This window comes from Staurois parvus, unplaced genomic scaffold, assembly GCF_062004578.1.
Source record: "Staurois parvus isolate SC_StPar_1 unplaced genomic scaffold, SC_StPar_1.0 ptg000282l, whole genome shotgun sequence".
Lineage (NCBI taxonomy): Eukaryota > Metazoa > Chordata > Amphibia > Anura > Ranidae > Staurois > Staurois parvus.
In genome coordinates, this window is record NW_028318078.1 from 14,180,001 (window position 1) to 14,197,111 (window position 17,111).

Here is a 17,111-nt window from a genome sequence, read left to right on the forward strand (position 1 = left end):
CACTCACTGTCCCCCCCCCCCCCCCTCCCTCAGTGTGACAGCGGGGGAGGGGTTCTCCTTGCACCTTCTGTCAGCTTTTCAGACCAGCATGGCCGTGAATTAGGAAAAAAAAAAAAAAAGGAAGAGGGACATGTCCCTTTTGCTACCGTAGCTGATAGACTTGTAGTTTGAATGAACTGCACATTGATCAGCACGCCCGTAGTTCATTCACCCTTCAAAATATATTTAAATGAGACTTTGTGGGGGGAAAAAAAAAAAGGTTTGAGATATCACAACCATAAGTTACAATACAAAAAGAATACACTTAATAGGTACCAACAAAAAGGGGTCCCCCTTAAAGTTGAATTTAAGCTAAAGCCTAACTGGTCAGCTATAATAACTAACCTGTGTAAATAAGATGTAATCTATGTAATTATCCATTTTCAGACTGCTTCGGTTCAGGTACGTGATCCCTTGTACGAGTCAGCAGTGGCTGCAGGAGAATGGAAAGAGCACTCGAAAATGGCTGGGAAAGCCAGGAACGATGATATCACTCATAGGCTTCCCCAGAGCAGCCGTGGTCAGCGCTCCCTCCTCTGCAGCAGCCACTGGCTTACACAGTGAAACCAGATCATGTGACCCCTCCACCCCTCACCTCACCCCTTCAGTTTCCTCTCGCATTACTAACCAACTAAGCGACATATCGGCATGGATGTCACTCCAGTTCCTCAAACTCAATCTTTCCAAAACGGAGCTCTTAGTATTCCCCCCAGCCTGTGCCCCCTCCCCCGACTTCTCCATCAAAATCAATAACACAATCATCAGTCCCTCCCCTCATGCCAGGGTACTAGGTGTAATCCTAGACTCCCATCTGTCCTTTCAGTCCCAAATCCAATCGCTGTCTAAAATCTTGTAGACGTCACCTCCGCAACATCTCCAAGATCTCCGTTCCTAACCTCGGAAACCACTAAGCAACTTATTCACTCCCTTGTTATATCTCGCCTTGACTATTGTAACTCCCTCCTCATTGGCCTACCTCATCGCAGGCTATCCCCTCTTCAGTCTATCATGAATGCTGCTGCCACACTCATCCACCTTACTAACCGTTCTGTATCTGCCACCCCTCTCTGCCAATCCCTCCACTGGCTTCCCATTGCCCAACAGATAAAATGCAAATCATTAACAATAACGTATAAAGCCATTTATAACTCTGCCCCAAATTACGTCACTGATCTGGTCTCCAAATATCACCCAAACTGTACTCTCCGCTCCTCACACTACCTCCTGCTCTCTAGCTCCCTTGTCTCCTCCTCCCATGCTCGTCTCCAGGACTTCTCCAGAGCTAACCCCATCCTCTGAAATTCTCTACCCCAATTTATCAGACTATCACCTACTCTGCTCACTTTTAGGCGATTTCTGAAAACCTCTCTTCAGGAAAGCCTATCCTGTCATCAGCTAATAATGGAATCTATTCTTCCTACCAGTCCATCCCCCACAGTTACTACCTTTTGTACCACTAGCCTCTCCCTCCTAGATTGTAAGCTCCAAGGAGCAGGGCCCTCCTATCCCTCTTGTATTGAACTGTATTGTCTCCCGTTATATTGTAAAGCGCTGAGCAAACTGTTGGAGATATACAAATCCTGTATAATAATAATACAAGACAGGAGCAGCCTGAAAATAGTATATATTTACAGTAGCCTTACCTGTAGGTACAAGTGAAAAACAAACAAAACAAACAAAAAACACACGACTTTACTACCACTTTAATCACTTGCCCTCCAGAGAATTTACTCCACTGGCTGGCCATTTTTTGCGGAACAGCGTTGCGCTACTTTAAATGATAATTGCGCAGTCATGCAACACTGTACATAAAATGAAATGTATGTATTTTTTTCCCCACAAATAGAGCTTTCTTTCGGTGGTATTTTATTGCCTGCATTTTTTGCGCTATAAAAAAAAAAAAAAAATATATATATATATATATATATATATATATATATATATATATATATATATATATATATATATATATATATATATATACATATATACACACACACACATACATATACACATATACACACACATATACACACACACACACACACACACACACAGGTCCATAAATATTGGGACATCAACACAACTAACATTTTTGGCTCTATACACCACCACAATGGATTTTAAATGAAACGAACAAGATGTGCTTTAACTGCAGACTGTCAGCTTTAATTTGAGGGTATTTACATCCAAATTAGGTGAACGGTGTAGGAACTACAACAGTTTGCATATGTGCCTCCCACTTATTAAGGGACCAAAAGTAATGGGATAGAATTATAATCATCAAACTTTCACTTAATACTTGGTTGCAAATCCTTTGCAGTCAATTACAGCCTGAAGTCCGGAATGCATAGACATCACCAGACGCTGGGTTTCATCCCTGGTGATGCTCTGCCAGGCTTCTACTGCAACTGTCTTCAGTTCCTGCTTGTTCTTGGGGCATTTTCCCTTCAGTTTTGTCTTCAGCAAGTGAAATGCATTTTCAAATCGGATTCAGGTCACGTGATTGACTTGGCCATTGCATAACATTCCACTTCTTTCCCTTAAAAAACTCTGGTTGCTTTTGCAGTATGCTTTGGGTCATTGTCCATCTGCACTGTGAAGTGGCGTCCAATGAGTTCTGAAGCATTTGGCTGAATATGAGCAGAGAATATTGCCCGAAACACTTCAGAATTCATCCTGCTGCTTTTGTCAGCAGTCACATCATCAATAAATACAAGAGAACCAGTTCCATTGGCAGCCATACATGCCCACGCCATGACACTACCACCACCATGCTTCACTGATGAGGTGGTATGCTTAGGATCATGAGCAGTTCCTTTCATTCTCCATATTCTTCTCTTCCCATCACTCTGGTACAAGTTGATCTTGGTCTCATCTGTCCATAGGATGTTGTTCCAGAACTGTGAAGGCTTTTTTAGATGTCGTTTGGCAAACTCTAATCTGGCCCTCCTGTTTTTGAGGCTCATCAATGGTTTACATCTTGTGGTGAACCCTCTGTATTCACTCTGGTGAAGTCTTCTCTTGATTGTTGACTTTGACACACATACACCTACCTCCTGCAGAGTGTTCTTGATCTGGCCAACTGTTGTGAAGGGTGTTTTCTTCACCAGGGAAAGAATTCTTCGGTCATCCACCACAGTTGTTTTCCGTGGTCTTTCGGGTCTTTTGGTGTTGCTGAGCTCACCGGTGCGTTCCTTCTTTTTAAGAATATTCCAAACAGTTGTTTTGGCCACGCCTAATGTTTTTGCTATCTCTCTGATGGGTTTGTTTTGTTTTTTCAGCCTAATGATGGCTTGCTTCACTGATGCTGTCAACTCTGAAGAGGAGATCCAAAGAGCTGTCACTAACAGATTCCAAATGCAAATAGCACGCTTGAAATTAACTCTGGACCTTTTATCTGCTCATTGTAATTGGCATGAGGGAATAACACACACCTGGCCATGGAACAGCTGAGGAGCCAATTGTCCCATTACTTTTGGTCCCTTAACAGGTGGGAGGCACATATGCAAGCTGTTGTAATTCCTACACCGTTCACCTGATTTGGATGTAAATACCCTCAAATTAAAGCTGACAGTCTGCAGTTAAAGCACATCTTGTTTGTTTCATTTCAAATCCATTGTGGTGGTGTATAGAGCCAAAAATGTTATAATTGTGTCGATGTCCCAATATTTATGGACTTGACATTAAATATATATTATATATAAATACACACACAATTTTTGACCTTTTGCTATAAAACATACCCAATAAATAAATTTTAAAATCAAATTTCTTCATAAAATTTAGGCCAAAATGTATTCTGCTACATGTCTGTGCTAAACAAAATAAATCCCAATAAGTATATATTAATTGGTTTAAGTGACAGTTATAGGGTCTACAAATGACGACGATCAGTATCTTATAGCGGGACTGCGGCAGGCATTCTGACACTGGGTGGGTGAAAACTGACCAACTGCCACCGACATCCCCAGTGACACGAATACAGTGATCAGTGCTAATAAAAAGCACCCACATTGTACTAATGACACTGGGCAGGGAGGTAGTAACATTTGGGGCGATCAAAAGGGTTAACTGTGTTCTTTGTGTATTTTACATTGTGTGCGGTTTTACTTGGGAGACATGCTGACAGCAGAGAGACCTGCGTTTACACACAGGTCTCTCCCATCAGCTTTGCCAACGATCACTGAGTGCCGGCCGGGAATTGCCGGCTGAGACCCGGTGATTGCCATCCCCAGCCACCAATAATGGGGCAGGTAGGGCAGTGCGCGCCCCCTACCCAGAAATGCAAATCACACATATATACACACACGTGATTTTTTGCAGCTGTGCCACCCTGTAGTAGTACTTCTGCTATAGGGCGGATGGTGAGCGGTTAGGACTTGTTGGCTTTTAGGTTGAATTTTACGTTAAAGACTCTTTTGTGGCTTTTGCAGTCTCCATGCAGTTCTCCTTGGCAGGTGGAAAACTGTGCTGCCATTTTTTGTTTTAAATAACTCATTTGGCATCTGGCTTCTTTGTCATCTTAAGCCAGCCCACCAAAGATAGCTTGCCCTATCTCGCACATGTGCAGTACAAGTTTGAGATGGGTTTGTGATTTTTCAATAATGTACTGCACATGTTTAGGCACACACACATATATGAATATTATGGGCTGTGGAGTGGTTGCTAATAACAATAACAAACCACTTCACAGACTGCACGGCACATGCACAGGGGTGCAACAGAATGTACACATTCACAGTATGCGTGGTGGAATAATTTAGCATGAAACTATAGCAAACAGTTCCACAGCTCATCTGGCACATGTGCTCAATCTACCTTGAAGGCACTGGTGACTTGGCCTTCCCAGGGGGTATCTGTGAGGCCCTGGCTAAGCCACCAGAGCTTCAGGGAACCAGGAAGTGCAAACAAGAAAATTAAAAGCAGTATTAAACCCATAAAATATATAATAAATTGCAGTTCACCAATTCTTAGATGTGGTGGCGGCATTCCTTATTTCTGTTTAGTCTTTTTTCACCCTTTATTTTCACTTGTTGATCCTATAAATAACACTAGGTTCACACTTGTGCAACCTGCATTCTGCATGTAGGCAACCCATTCATTTAAACAAGCTGTCCTACTCACAGGAATGCAGAAAGAAAAAAAAAAAAGTCTGACTCTAATTTTTCATATTGCACTACACAAAGTTGCATGTTGCTGCAGCACCATCCAATCTGGTGAATGCAAAAAAGAGCCAGAATTCTGATGCGTGGGGGTGCCACTGACAATTAATAGCACCTCTGCTAAAGAGCAGCATATTTTCCCTGTGAATTGGGAACAAGCACAATTATGTGAAAGTTCCTCATCTGCACAAGTGTGAACTAAACCTGTTATTTTTCAATTTTCTTTAAGTGCCAGTTTTGTTATACAGCTTGATCTGTTAAAGGGCGAGACTAATTTTTAAACACAAATACTGGTGCTTACAATCATCAACTATTATCCCAATTGGTAAAATTTTCTGTAACTGCTTAAAAAGTGTTTTAAGTTTTTTTGCGTTACACCAAAACTGCACTTACCAAAAGGAAATTCTACTGCCAGAAATAGGTACCCGCTCCCACTTCTGCTTTGCTTGCCTAGGCAAGCAGAGTGGAAGTTCATCCCTCCCGCCTGCAACCTCCTGGTACAAGTCACCTGTCCCAGGAGACTGCAGGACCATTTAGAAAGTGCAGCACATCTCGCGCATGCACAATGGAGAGCCAGCTGTGAAGCATCAAGAAGTCCCACATTCAAAACAGTAATGCCAGGGATCCGAACACCTGCAAAGAACCACTGAATCCCTGGGCTTGTAAGTGTCAGTATTTGTAGCTGCAGACTTTAAACAAATTTTACAAAGAAAATTCAGTTTAAAATAATCAAGTTCATCAGTCCGTCTAAAAACACTTTTCTCCGCAGATTGATAATGCAGCCATCCAGAGGTGTCTGTTGCTCCCCCAGTGGAGTGGAAACACTAGGATAGGAAGTGTAATATTGGCCAAATTAACCAGGTGAAAATAAAAAGGGAAAAAAGTCTAAAATGAAAATTAAACCAGCCATCCAACTTAAGGATTGGTAGGATAAATAAATAAGTCATAAGCATATACAGGGGGGAGAGAGAGAACACACAAAAAAGTATATCTTTTGAATATCAGACACCAAAAAGTCACATTATGTGTTAATCCATAAATCATAAAGTATTATACAGATAAAAAAAAAAAAAAAAAATTCCTCTGTTGTGTATCTATGACTCTAATTATAGAATTCCATAATCCTTCAGTATAAATTACTTCCAAACCATAAACATTACATAGCATTTTTTTTGTCTATTAGTTACTGATTCAGACTGATCCAAGCAAGTGTCTCATAATGCTTTTTCATGGACCCTTCATCTGTAATTTAAGGGTACTACTAGAAAAATTTTAAAACATTTAAAAAACACACATTTGAAAAAAGGCACGGAGAGTGGAGGCCTCCTTTGGGAGAACTTTCCAAGATATTTGTATATCTACCAAAACATTTTGATAGGAGGCAACCTTTGAGTTTCTGCTACTAGAGCCTATGGGTACTCCTCCCTTTTTCATTTTTCCCCCCTTCTTTAAAGGGTCATCAATTGATGTGATACAGATACAGCAATGTATCCTCAGACATTTGCACACAAAAAGGGGGGGGGGGGGAGAAAAAAAAAAAAAAAAAAAAAAAAAAAAAAAAAAAAAAAGGAGGAGGAAAGAGGAAGGAGGAGAAAAAAAAGAGGAGGATGAAGGAAGAAGAAGGGCAACAGTGATTGGTCTTTTCCCATTCTCACTTTAAGTTCTGGCCAAAATCAAAGTTAGTAAAATGTATATGTACTGCTTTATCTGCCAAACCATTCACAAAATTTACAAATTTCCATTCATTTTTGCCATTCCAGTGCCTTACAATAAGTGGTCACAGAACATTTTTAATTCATTTACATCTGTATGACTGTCAAAAGAATGAACATAAATACAGTGGGTATAGAAAAGAATCACCCCCTTTAAAATAAATCAGATTTTGTTGCTTTGCAGCCTAAATGAAGACCGAAACAGTTTGGTTTTATCCAGCTGTAATTTACTCAGTGCAACTTATAACATCCAAGTGAAAGATAGAACACCATTATGTCAGAAAAAAAATTCAAAAATAGAAATCACCAAGTTGGAAAAAAAGGATCACTCCCCTGTATCAGGATTTTGTTGAACCACCATTGCCTTTAGTCTGTTGGGATATGCCTCTACTAACTTTGCACATCTAGACTTTGCAATATTTGCCCACTCTTTGCAGAACTGCTGAAGTTTAGTTAAACTTGATAGTGACCGTTTGTGGACTTGCAGTCTTCAAGTCATTCTTCAGATTTTCAACGGAGTTTATTTCTGAGCTCTGACTAGGCCATGCAAGGACATTCACCCTTTTCTCCTTCAACCACCGTGTGGTCATTTTTGCTGTGTGCTTTGGGTCACTGTCAGGTTGGAAGGTAAACCTTCTTCCCATTGACAACTTTCAGGCAGAGGGCAGCAGATTTTCCTCAAGAATCTGACAGTGTTTTGCTCCATCCATTTTTCCCTCTATCCTGACAAGTGCTCCAATCCCTGCTGCAGAGAAACCCCCCATAAACAGGATATTCCCACCTCCATGCTTTACTGTAGGAATGGTGTTATTTGGATGGTGAGATGTATTGGATTTCTGCCAGACATATCGTTTAGTGTTGTGACCAAACAATTCAGTTTTAGTCTCATCTGACCAGAACACCTTTTTTCATGTGGCCTCAGAATCTTCAATGTGCGTTTTGGCAAAGCTCAGTCGTGTGGCCTTTTTTTGAGGGGGTGGCTTTTTTCTTGCAACCCTCCTATACAAGCCACATTTGTGGAGAACTTGTGATATTGTTGTCACATGCACACAACGAACACTCTGTCATAAATTCCTGCTACTGCTTCAGAGTTTCTGTAGGCCTCTTGGTAGCTTCTTTGACCAGTTTCCTCCTGGGTCTTTCATCCAGTTTGGAGCAACATCCTTATCCAAGGAGGGTCTGTGTTGTACCAAATACCTTCCACTTCTTAAGAATAGACTTTGCTGGGCTCCTAGGCATTGATAAAGCCTTTGCTTTAAAAAAAAAAAAAATCTCCTGGCTTGTGCCTGTCCACAAATTTATTCCGGAGATCTTTTGACAATGCCTTGCCACCCATAGTTGACGGTTTGCTTTTTGTGCCGGTGAGAAGGTGTGTGTGTGTGTGTGTGTGTGTCCACTTAAACCTGATGACATACTAGTATGTCCATTTGCAGGAAGTGGTTAAAACCCCTCTCTGTTTTTTGCTGTTCATGTCTTTCAGCGGTCACCAATACCACTTGTCCCCATTGTAAAATGGTTTCCAACCCCTAGCGGTCATGAAAAATCTACAAATTTTAATTTCCCTGAGGCAAATCACCTTAGCAGGGCAGACAGCAATAAAATATTTGGAAGGATGACGGCCATTTAGATTCCTTTGCAAAATAGTAAAACAAAATCCTTACAAAGACAAGCAAGTGACTGTTAGGCCAGAATATCTCTGCCTTGTTCTCTTGTTTTTGGACATAAACTGGGAGGGCTCCAAAATGTGATTATACACAATTACATACATCAGTGCCACTGGACTGAAGCCTAAGGAAGTTAACCAATGAAAATGCAATAATTCAAGACACCTACTTATTCCTTCTCGATCAGTCTCAAAAGATGCCTATTTCCTAAGATTCTAAGCAACAAGGGCACAAGAACATAAATTGCATCCTAATAAAACACAGATGTCAAATAAATGTGATATGCATCTTGTACTAAAAAAGTGATAGGCCCCCTTCACACAACTGTTCAGATCAGGTCTGTCTGTCAGTTTTTCAGGTGGACCCGATTAGACGGTCCATTCATCTCTATGGACCGGCAGGTCTAAATTGACTTGTAGCGGATCCGATCCACTAAAAAACAAATGGAAGAGTATCCATCCTCTTCTGTGTAGGCAGTTTAAAAAGGTAGTCCTTCCATAGAGCAGGGCAGGCTCGGCCCGTGTCCCCTCTGCATAAACTAAGTGGACATGGACCTCTCATCCGCCTACTCTGCTCAGTTGGCAATTGGCAGACAGATCCCTTGCTGAGCAAAGCAGATCAACCTTATGTGAACGAGGCCGTAACATAGTAGTTCAAGGTTGTTACAGCTTTTGCTATAGAACTAATCTATTAGTTGACAAGTTTTTGGTTGGTAATTTGATCTCACACACACACACACACACACACACACTTTCTAACGGCTATTGTACGTGTTGCTGCATGATCAAAGCAACAAAATATACTTTTGCAATTGATGATCTCTGACATTTCCCAACAAGGTCTGTGAGCCCCCACACATTTCAACCCACGGAAAACAAACAAGGCTGGATTGTGTCATCTGATGTCATTGAAATCTATAGAATAGTTGAAAAATAGTAAGTCATGCTGTATGTTTGTCAGTGGAAAAGAGAGTAATATTAAAAAATGCAAACTTTTCCCCCGGAGTAGTTACTTTGGGATACCACTACCACCTTGTACATCACTGTTGCTTTCTGCAGGCACTCAGCGAGCTCTTTGTACTTTGCAGCAGATAGGAAACCTAATAGCTTAATAAGCTTTCCGCTTACATATGTTATTGTTGCACCATCTAGTGGTCATTTCTAGCAGTTGCAATTGAATGTGCTACTAGACAAAAACTTTATTTTAGATGGAGTGGAATTAAAGACCTGTCAGTTTTTATTCCCGCCTGTTTACCATTATTATCAAAAGTGGAAGTATAAGAAAATCAAATTTTGGCAAGACACCAGAACAGTAAGAGGAAATCTTCCAATAGGAACACCATTTCTGGAAGAAGGAAAAAAAAAAGAAGAAAGAAGAAAGAAAGGAAAAAGAGAAGAAAGGAAAAAGAAGAAAGGAGAAAATGGGTTCTCCCCATTCTACTATGCAAAATTAAAAATAGTTATGCCTTTACACCTACTTTAACTTGTCCACAAGAAAATCTGGTTTGTTTTTCCTATTTCCACACATTGAAAAGGTGGCAATGGGGGGGGGGGGCAATCTGCCAATGGATCTACCCAGACTGACCTTTTAAGAAATCTCGTGCCACCAACCTGTAAACCACCCCAGAGCACCTACAGTCATGATATCCTGCACTACTAGAAGCTGAGGAGAAAACCAAAACCACAGATCCTGCTCAGTTAACTCTTGAGGCTGGAGGAATAGGTCTTTTTTCAGTGGTCCTCTGATACTGTGGACCGGTGCCACAGCTCCAAGATTGCATCAAAGTGGGAGGAGATCACAGGAGCGGTCAAAAATAAATTTTCAATGCCCCCAACAAAATGCAATATTGACAGTATGTTCTCACACAGAAAAAAAGCATATACACATAACATGACCAAACTCTGCGGCGACCTGAAAAGCATCTATCAATGCCTAGACTATAGTTTGTGCACCCTTTGCCATTTTTCCTAGGTAAGCCTGTCAGGGACCCTATTGAATTGAACAGCGTTCATGTAACACAATGTGCAATGCGGAATTTTCCAATCCTAGCAATGTCTGGTGTAGGATTCAAGTTTTTTTTTTTTTTTTTTTTTAAATAAATCAGGTTTATGCAAAATCCTCAGGATAAGAGCACAGTGGACATTTCTGTTGCAACCATCATATCGTTAATCGACCGGTCATGAAGACCTTCAGCTCGGGTTCAGGGTCCTGCTGCCCCTTCACAGGGATACTGCATGAGAAAAACATCTTCTCTAAATGAGGCTACCACTTTCATCTGTTAGGTGAAATAGCAGAACCACCTAGCTTAATACTTCCAAGGACCTACCAAGGTTCCCCAAAGCACTTCAACTGCCAGCAGCCACTACATCTAAGAATTGGTAAACTACAATATGATAAATGCTTGCTTTTGGGTTGAATACTACTTTAAAAGTCTATTGAAATAGGAGTTTTGCCTTGCTGTAAATGATTGTCAGCTTATTATTCAGTAGTGTATTGTAGTTGCAATTACACATTAATGATAGTAACTATATTGTATCCATATTTTCTCAAATTTATGACAATTCTGATGTTGCAATATCAGTTTTTTCCATAGCTAGGTTAATAATCAACTAAAAACTTTCCAATCTTCAAGCATAAGAGGGTTAGGGGATATCTAATTTTGAGCAATTCGTTTTAATGACTAAAATAATAGTCTAACTATGAGGACACAGGTTTCTGTAGGAATGGATTCCCCATCTAGCATGCTTCATAAACCTATAGAGGTGTTAGACTAAAAAAAATTGGAAACCCTACATGTGTGACTACAGGTGTGAAAGTGAAATGTTTCACATTGAAAGCAAAAAAGTGATGTAACATTCTTTTGCTTCACGGGACCGAGATTGAGCTCTGCAGTCACTCACTTTTGCAGCAATTTTTAGTGGTGCACTGAAATGAAAATTCTGGTGCCGAAAACAAAAATTCAAAATGCACTTGGCCAAAAACCGAAATTCGCAGTTTTTAAAAAGGAATATATATATATATATATATATATATATATATTTTATTTATATTACTCATACCCCAATTTTTTTTTTTAAATATGAAAAGAGGATGTTACAGCGAGTAAACAGAGATACCCAACATGTCACGCTCGTGGAATGGCGTGAAACTGTGGTACTTAAAAATCTCCATGCGTGATGCTTTAAAAATTTCTACAGGTTAGCAGTGTAAAGTTACAGAGGAGGTCTAAGGCGAGAATTATTGCTCTTGCTCTGACTTCCATGGCGATACCTCACGTGTTTACCACTATGTGCAAGCACAGGGGGTTGGGGGCACTTTAAACTTTTTTTTTTTTTTTGCACTGTCCCTTTAAAAAATGATTTAATCACTTTTATTCTTATCACAAGAAATGCATGCATTCCTTGTGATAGAAATAATTAGTGAGAGGTCCTTTATATTTAGAGATATGGGGTCAATAAGACCCCACATCTTTCCTCTGCAATGTAAAGCATTGGATTAAAAAAAAAAAAAAAAAAAAGTCCGGAACCGGAAGGGACATCGCTCCGGTCTTCCAAGGGCATAGAGATGTGTGGAGGCCATCTTTCCTTCACTCATCTCTATGCCCAGGACTGGGATCGTTCAATGGTTTCTCAGGTAAGGCTGAGAACTACCGAGCGGCGGCTGGTGGTGGCAGCGGCGGGGTTTTTTCGGCACCTGTATCAGTGCTTTTTTTTTTTTTTTTCATGTCGGCCGATGGCTGGAAGGGGTGTTTTAGGCTGAAACATTTCGGCGGCCGAAATTTCGGTGCATCCCTAAAGTTGTTTTCTTGTTCCGGGTCAAAATCCTGCACAAATGTCCTTTTGTCTCTTTTGGTCAGCTGACCATGTCGACAGCACTTATGCATATCATCAGATGTTTTCCCAGAAACTGTATATGCCGTCATAACTTTTGATACGGTACCTCACGACACAGCAAATAAATTGGCAACTTCATTCACAGAGGCGCCAGTTAAGCAGCACCAACAATCTGCCCTCTTTGAAGCTCAGTAAGCTCTGACATGACTCCGTATTACCAGCAGCGCACGCAGTGGATGAAAGTGAGGCTTCCCACCTGTTAGCTAGGTGTCTCATCACGCAGCGGAAGCAAATGAATGTTACATCACCTCCCCTTTCAGTGCAAAGCATGTAATCACTTTTACACCTGCGAATCATGTAGTGTTTCCATTTTTTGTCTAATAGAAGTACAAACTTGAAAAGTGAGGCTTATCAGATTTACAATCCCTTTCCAATATATCTATGTAGTCCTCCCGTGCTCTAAGTACCTAATCTTTATATAAAGCTGCTAACACCTAACCAAATGGAACAATGCGAAGTGAAAAATAATTGTTTTTCACTTCGCAATCCCTTTCCAATGCCTGTGAAGTTTGGGACATCTCCATAATTGGTAAATTCACCAATTACATGAGCCGATGAGTGGGGGGGGGGGGGGGGATAGGCAGAGTGTGGATAGCACTTTTTCCCCCCACAGTTCCTTTGATACTGGACACATAAAATATGTATTCTTAAAAACAAAAAAAAACAAACAAACCTTAAAATTACACTCAGCCTCCCCCAAGTAGCTTTTGTTTTTTGCTGCTGTGATCTGACTTCCTCTTAGAGGGTGGCTACAATCGTTCTCCATGGTCCCACATGTAGTAGGAATGTAGCCACCCTCTCTAGGTCACTCCTGAGATGGACTAGGTACTCTCTTCCTCTCTTCAGATCCCTCTGAATTGTTTTTAACTCCTCCCCATTACCTACTCTAAAAGCCATCTTCTTGGAGTTAAAAGGATAAGTTCACCTTTATATAAAATATAATAAATGCACATTTTTTTGCAGGTAAAAAAAAAAAGTGCATTTAATATTTTTTGTTGCAGGAGCCTATAAACCATTGCACCAGTAATCAGATCGCTGGTAAAATGCAGGTCTCCTGCAAATCTGTCAGTATGTCTGCATCCCACACAGGCAAGCAGATATACTGACAGGAAGACTCAATGAACTACCATGGCGCCATGGAAGTCCATTGAGAACTACAAGCAGACAGCTGCTAAGGCTGTTGGGACTTTTAGTTTCTCATTCACATAGTGAATGAGTGATGTGACTGGGTGGGTGGAGCCCCCAGGTTTAACTGCTTCCCGACCGCCCTATAGCAGAACTACTGCTACAGGGCTGCACAAAAGTCATGTACACACACACACACACACCACATTTCCAGGTACCTACACGCGTCGCCATTGGTGGCTACAGATGTCAGTCACTGGGTCCTCCGAGATTACCCGCCCGCACCCGTCGAGTATCACTGACAGGGCAGAGACCGGTGTGTAAACACAGGTCTCTCTCCTGCCAGTGGTAACATGCTGTTGTGCATTTCTCTGCACAGCAGAGAAATATACAGCAGTAGGTTTCCCTAGTAAAACAGCACAAAGTTAACCCTGTGATCGCCCCAGAGGTTAACCCCTTCCTGCCCAGTGTCATTTAGTACAGTGTCAGTGCTTTTTATTAGTACTGATCACTGTATTCGTGTCATTGGGATGTCAGGGGCAGTCAGTCAGCCCCCCCAGTGTCAGAATGCCCGCCACAGTCCCGCTACAAGTCGCTGATTCGCCGCCATTGCTATAATAAAAAAAAAAAAAAAAAAAAAAAAAAAAAAAAAAAAAAAAACCACACACACCACGCACAGGTGATCAAATACCACTGAAAGAAAGCATGACTGTGCAATTGGCAGTTAAAGTAATGCAGTGCTGTATAGAAAAAATGAATATGGGTGTAACAGGTTATAAAAAGGTCAACATATCCTTTAGGAATATTCTTCATAACCCTCGTTACCCATGGTTTATGATTTGATTAACAATGAAGAATTCTTGTTGGAATGAATTTAGACAAAAGTTAATATATTGTGTTATACACAACATGATCCCTTTTTGAAACCCATTTATCAATTTTCCTTCCACTTCACAATTATGTGCCATTTTGTGCTGGTCTATCACATAATATCCCAATAAAATACATTTACGTTTTTGGTTGTAACATGAAAGAAATGGAAAATGTCAAGGGGTATGAATACTTTTTCAAAGGCACCAAGTCTGGACAGCTAATTACTGCTGACAATACTTTAACTGTGATGGTGTTTATTGCTGCAGAGGGTGAAGGCCCTGCTGCTTGTAGTATGAAAACCAGCTCAGATAAGAAGTGCCCTGTAAATAAAACTGCATTAGGTAGCCAAAAAGTCCTTGGAGGTCCTAAGTGCTGACCATAAGTAACGGAGTAGCCATATTGTTGGAATCGCATCTTCCCCATTGGAACCATGAGACTGGCAGACTGAGACTTCCTGGACATAGCCTGTCAACTGCTCTCTTGGCTCCTGGATGGGTGGGCCCCTCACTGACCAGCAATCCAACAAAAACACCCCCCTAGCATTTCTGGCCATGGCCAACTTGAGTAAGGGCAGATGATGCATGTAGCATTTATTTCCTGGAAACCATCTGCCCTTAGCTCAGACACGGATGCAGGAAGGTATGCTTAGCTGAGAAAACCCCTCTTGAAGACAACTGGGATGTATGGCATCACTTTCCTAGGCATGGAAACCAGGAAATGCCTGAAGAAAAATGTTAAAAAAAAAAAAAATGTTCCACTTTAACAGTCCCCTAAGAATCCTGTCCAAATTATTGCCTTTTTTTTGCTGCTATGCATTTATGTTTATTGCTGACAGTGAAAGGCAAAATAAAAATCATATACTTATTAAAAAGGTCATTGGATGATAAAAAAACAAAACAAAACAAACACAACAACAAAACAAACAAGGAAACAAGGGGAAGCCTCCCACTCCACAATGTTGAGGAACAAGACTGGCCATGTGTCTTGCCCATAAATCTAAGACTGCTTGCAATTCAAGATATTCTGCAACTGTCAACACAAATACCAAAAGACATGGGTGGAGACATATTATACCCAAATATAGGAATCGTTCATATTAAATGCTACAAACAAAACAAGTACATGCATGCATTAAGAGGACTCTAAATCAGACAGCAAGTATAGCCTAACATCCAGTATCATATCACAGAAACAACTGCATCGCTAATATTGACTTTTATTCTTGTATTAAAAGGAGAAGTTCACCTTTCGTAACATGTTACACCCATATTCAGGTTGTAACATATGGTTTAAACCGGCCCTGGCTCCCCCCCAATCCCCGATGTGACAGCTAGCGGGGGGGGGGGGGGGGGGATTCTCTACCTCCTGCTAGCTGTCACAATTTTAAAAAACCACGGCCATGTGGGGTTCCACTCGCGTCACTCATTCACAGTATTCTATGAATGGAAAAACTACAAGTCCCAGCAGCCTTTGTAGCTGTCGGCTTGAAGTTTTCAATGAACTACCACAGCACTCCACAGTGGTAGTTCTTTGAGCCGTGGTAGTTTTGAGCCTTCCTGTCAGTAAGCACCTACATGGTCTGCGGATCGCTGGTGCAATGCTTTAGAGGCTCCACAAACAAAAAATGCATTTTTTTTTTACTTGCAAAAAAAAAAAAAAGTGGATTTATTTTTTTTTGTTAAAAAGGGAACTTATCCTTTAAATATTTACTTGTGAAATTAAGATGTTGAGGAAAAAAAAATGTAATGCATGGCGAAACAGATTTTGGAAATATGTAAAATTTATTTTTGAACTTGCCTTATGAGTTAAGAGTGGGGCTGTAGCTTAGGCAGGCTGTTGGAAGTCCAGCAACTGTGAACAAAATGTCAAGGAGTGGAAACTGCATTAATTTTTTTTTACATACTCCCCTGCTACATTCATACAATTATTCCAGCGTTTAACTAATGCCTGGAAAGCATCAGCATAGAAAGATTTTTCAGTATGCCTGAACCATCCTAGGCCAGTCTGCCTTACTTTGACCTCATTGTGTTCACTGTTCCCACAGAAAAATTAATTGCTTGTGCAATTTCACAACAGTTTACACGTTGATTTTCCAGGATAAGGCATTCCACGCGCTGAATGTTCACAAGACTGACTGCCATGGGCTGGGAACCACCGCAGCCGGGATCATCACTGACGGACGTCCGGACATCTTTGAAATGTTTACACTATTCAAATGTCTTACTGGGGCTGAGCATCTTATTACCGTACGTTGCTAGAGGTCTTCTGTGGATATCCACCTACCATCTTCATTCACAAGAAACTTCATCACAGCACACTGTTCCATGCACCAACTAAAAGAGTTATCGACCGTCTTGATTAATGGTCCCCGTGACATGTGCGCCGCCTAGCAGTAATAGGATACACTTACTACGAAAAAAGGGAAAACAAGCGCCATCTGTAAAAGACTGTCATCAATACCAGTCCTTGACTGCAAGTAGATTGAGCCTGTGGGCCCGTTGACAGGATGTTCTGGAGACTCCCAGGGCTTCCTGATCGGCCATTTTTGGTCATCATTTCTGGTCGTGACATCACTTCCGCCTGCCTCACAGTGTTCCATGCCAATCAGGAAGCCCTGGGAGCCTCCATAACATCCAGTCA

General features: G+C 41.1%; 1 protein-coding gene across 3 annotated transcripts in view; it reads right to left on the reverse strand.

The window, feature by feature from the left end:
- LOC149458682 (6-phosphofructo-2-kinase/fructose-2,6-bisphosphatase 4-like) overlaps positions 1-17,111 on the reverse strand; it is a 147,184-nt gene that overhangs the window by 94,143 nt on the left and 35,930 nt on the right. Inside the window, exon 1 of one of the 3 annotated variants that reach the window (XM_089681972.1) lies at positions 385-483. The exons of the other annotated variants lie outside the window; for them this stretch is intronic. The gene's annotated coding sequence lies outside the window, so the exon portion shown is untranslated. Of the gene's footprint in view, positions 1-384; positions 484-17,111 lie in introns of those variants that run through there. 3 annotated transcript variants of the gene reach the window in all.